Raw genomic sequence first — 4,619 nt, 5'->3', positions numbered from 1 at the left:
TCCATCTCTGATTCTCTGTTTGCTCCATTTTGTCTTTATCATTCTGCTTATATCAGATTGGTTTTATTACAGTGGCTTTAAAATATATTCTGAAGTCTGATCATGGAAAGACCCTCCCACAACTTTCATATTTTTTAGCAACCTGAGATACAATTGGTCTTCTAAATAACTTTTAAAATGACATTACCCACTTCAAAACTAGCAAAATACCAACAGGGTACTATTAGGCTTCTAACAGAAAGTATATTAAATTTATATTAACTAAAGGAAGTTGACATTTTTATGATTTCCTGTCTTCTTGTCCAAAAGTATGGTTTAACTCTTCAAGTGACACTGGTATAGATGTTATATTTTCTTTAAATCTTTCACAGGTATGTTATAGTTTTTACAACTAGAATTAATGATATTTTTTCAGTTTTGTCTGGGCATTGCTAAAATAGAGCAAAGCTATTGATTTACTATAGCTGATATCCAAGTACTTCAGCAAATTCTCCAATAGTTCTAGCAATGTTTACTAGAAAGTCTTAGATTTCTGAGGAAGTCACATGCTAAGGAAAGAAAAGAGAGTTTTGTCTGTTTTGCTTATATTGATTATAAAAATAATAATGTACTCTATCATAATGCAAAGTCTACTGCAAGACTGAGCTCAAATGAGAACAAGGTAATTTTTTATCTGGGGGGACATGACAGGGAGATGGATGGCAGATTCCTGCATGCCCATTATTTTCCTAGATCGATCTCTCCAGCAAAGAAGGGACCAAATAATGGAAATTCCCAGATTTGCATAAACTGGAGCAGACAAGTTCAACTAAATAGCACCAGAATTGATTTAGACAGCACAGCCCAACTCCGAAATTCCCAGTTGACTCCACAACTGATCTCATTTCATTAACTCAAAAAAATACAACTCCATATTCTGCACAGTTGAATTTTAAGGACTTCATTTATTGCATCCTAATGGAGTTTTACTTTTTGTCTTATTCTACTTTGTTTTATATGTGTGTGTTTTTGTGTTTATTTGTTTGCTTCAAATTTGTCTTATGCATTTCCCAGACCCTTCAAGAAAACTGAACTGTAATGGCAGAAGCGGACATTCCTGTGTAGTTTTTGCTTGATTCTAATTGAAATAGTTTTTGTATTTATTACCTAGCATAACAATTGCTCATGTTTTGGGGTTGCGTGTCATCATCATTTTTAAGTAGCTTCTTTCTAAGTCAGGTATGGGTTTAGCAGAACTCAACTGAAAACTTGATTGACACCTAAATAAGAAATTTTGAGGTAGACAATTACTGGTGTTGATTTAGCAGCTCAGCAAAGTCAGAAATGAAATATCTGTGACTGTCGTAGTCTATCCCTCACACTTGTTGCCTCACAGTTGCAAAACAGCTGTACCAGCTCCACACATCACAGTCACATTCATGGTAGAAAGGAGAAAGAGACAACATCAACTATACTCATTCCTTTTTATCAAACTAGTAAAAGCTTTGTCAGAAAACCCACAGCAGACTTCTGAGTACATGATTTATATGGCAATACTAACAGCAAAAAACAAAAAGTAAAAAAATCAAAAAAAAACAAAAACAGCAGTTTTTGGCCTCAATAGTAGAAGAAGTTAAAGCGAAGAGGCTGCAAATAGGTTAGGGTTAATCAAGCCACAGTATCTTATCTATTCCTGGGGTCTTTTCCAGACATTCTAAACAATTGTGCTTTATTTCAATCCAGAATGGACTGTTAATTCTATCAAAAGACTTTTCAACATTAATTGATATGATCATTTTTCCCTTTACTGATGTCAAGAATTTTGTTTCCTTACAGCTTATTATCTTTGCATTTTTCATTTTGTAGTTATTAGTTGACTTTTCATTCCTGGATTATATTTGTTAATGTTTGCTTAGGACTCTTGAAAAAAATATATATATATAAAGTAAAATTGGTCTACAGGTTTCTCTATTGTTATTACCAGTTCTTAACTTTAAAATTCTGTTGAGATCACTAAATGAAGGGAGATATTTTCCTTTTATATGGAATTACACAATATGGGAATCACCTGGTCTTTAAGAATTAGATAGAATTCAACATTAAACTTATCTGTTCTTGGTGCTTTTCCTAATTTCTTCCACAGTAATAAATTGGTATGTTCAAGTTTTCAACTTCTTCAGTCAATTTTTTTTTTAATTTCTAGGTAAGATTTAACTCCTCTTAGCTTTCAAATAGGAACTCAATTCCAGCTGAACCCTAAGAAATTTTAATCATAAGCTTATAACTGCTCTTTTGTAAAATCCAGAAGTCACATCCCCAGGATTTCTCTTGTGTAGACTAAAATTTGGTGTGCCTTCCCTCACTCTCAAAGCTCAGACATATGCATATGCCATGGCACACAGACTTGAGGCACCTTTATTACCCACAAAGTCACATGAGAGATTCCAGTTCAAGCTGACAGGATAGAAATTAGATTTAAACTGCTATATTTATAAGCAAAACAAAAATTTAGTTTCTTTTGTGGTAATTAAAATAAGTCTCATTTTGAGGACTTGATGTTACAGAAAATAAAAATGAAATATAGGATTATCGTTCATAATTGTTCTGCTTTGCTCTTTCATTCTGAGAGTGTTGTCTTTTTTCAGAGAATGACAGCTCGCTGGTCAAATTCATACTTAAAACCCATATCCAAACTTGTCCAGAGGCTTCAGAGGCTACAATGTCTGCTGCCAAGTTTAAACTCTCTTCTCTTAAATATGAACATTTTCCCAGTACTACTTCCAGGTCACATCTTATTTATCTTCCTCCTTACAAATTATACAGGCTTGTTTTAAATATTTTAATACTTATAATAAATTACAAAATGTGCTAGGAGTAGAGGTACTCTACTTAACAATTAAAATGGTGGGGCTAGAGGAAAAGTATTATTTATGTAATCCTTACCTAAATGAAATGGATCAGTACTGAGGTTAACTGTTAAAAGACTATTGAATTCACTTTTGGGCCACCGTACCACAGCCCCCAGTGAAGAGAAACACAGCCCCCTCCCACCAAGCACCAAGGAGGTAAGCTGCACGGGCACCAGCTGCACACCTACCCCTACCCACAACCCCCCATTGAAATGAGAAGACATGTAAGTCTCAAAACCAGACTTCCAGATCACCTAAAGCAACCCCAGAGGTAAATGAGATGAAACAATCTGATTCTCAACAACGTAGACTCCCTGAACTGGCAACAAAAGAGAATTTGGAAAAAATGAAATCAGAAATAATTTCTCTGATAACAGCAGAGATTGTACCCAAAGTGCAAGACATGATTAATAAATCTAGAGAGGACACAGATAAAAGAATAGAGGATCTGAGAAACATGATGGAATCCCAACATAGGAAACAAGTGGAATCCACAAAAAAGATGCAAACAGATTTCCAGGACATTAAAAACTTCATTGAAAGTCTACACAGCAGAATGAGCCAATATGAGGACAGAATTTCAGATATTGAAGATAAGATTGCAATTAGTGACCAGGAAAAGAAAAATTGCTTTAAGATAGTAAGGGACCACAAGAAATCAATCCAGCAGCTGCTAGACGATGCAAAGAAGAATAACATAAGATTGATCAGAGTCAATGAAGAAACCAGAGAGAGTGCAGACAACCTACAAAAAACTATTCACAGAAGAGATGGCAGAAAACTTCCCAAGCAGGGGAAAAGAACTTGACCTACAGATAAGTGAGGCATATAGGACTCCAAATAGCCTTGATCTAAAAAAATCTACACATAGACATATAATAGTTAAGATTCCAGAAACACAACAGAAGAACAAAATTCTACAAGCAGTGAGAGAAAAGAAACAAATCACATACAAAGGAAAGCCCATCAGAATCACAGCAGACTTCTCAACACAAACATTCAAAGCAAGAAGAGCTTGAAGTGATGTATTTTAAGCCCTAAAGGAAAACAGCCTCCAACCAAGACTGGCGTACCCTGCAAAACTATCTTACAAAATTGATGGAGAAATAAGATACTTTCATGACAAAGAGCACCTTAGGAACTTCATGAATACCAAACCAGCACTCCAAAAAATTTTATGCAATACCCTAGGAAAAGACAAAGAGGATCACAACCCCAGGAAGCCCAGCAGAATGAATCCATCAGGAACAACAAGAAATTAAACACAAAGGGGGAGAATCCAACAAAAAGAAAAAGTCATGACAATGATACGTCAATACTTAACAGTTATAACCATAAATATTAATGTTCTCAAATCACCAATCAAAAGAAATGGACTAGCAGAATGGGTCAAGAAGCAAGATCCAACAATATACTGCATACAAGAAACACACTTAATTCAAAAAGAAACTCATAGACTAAAAGTTAAAGGGTGGAAAACAACACCCCATGTGACAACAACCAAAAAAAAAGCAAGAGTAGCTATCCCCTTTGCAGATCAAGTGGATTTCAAACCAACACTGATTGAGAGATAAAGAAGGACACTACATCCTTGCAGAAGGAACAATCTAAGAGGAAGAGATGACAATCATAAACATATATTCACCAAACACTAGTGTGCCCAACTATACAAAACAAATACTAACAGACATGAAAAACCAAATAAGCACTAACACAATAGTACTGGGGGAC

The sequence above is a fragment of the Heterocephalus glaber genome, unplaced genomic scaffold (genome assembly GCF_053883595.1).
Source record: "Heterocephalus glaber isolate CG9 unplaced genomic scaffold, H.glaber_assembly_v1.0 deba00001666, whole genome shotgun sequence".
NCBI lineage: Eukaryota > Metazoa > Chordata > Mammalia > Rodentia > Bathyergidae > Heterocephalus > Heterocephalus glaber.
This window is presented reverse-complemented; position numbering follows the sequence as displayed.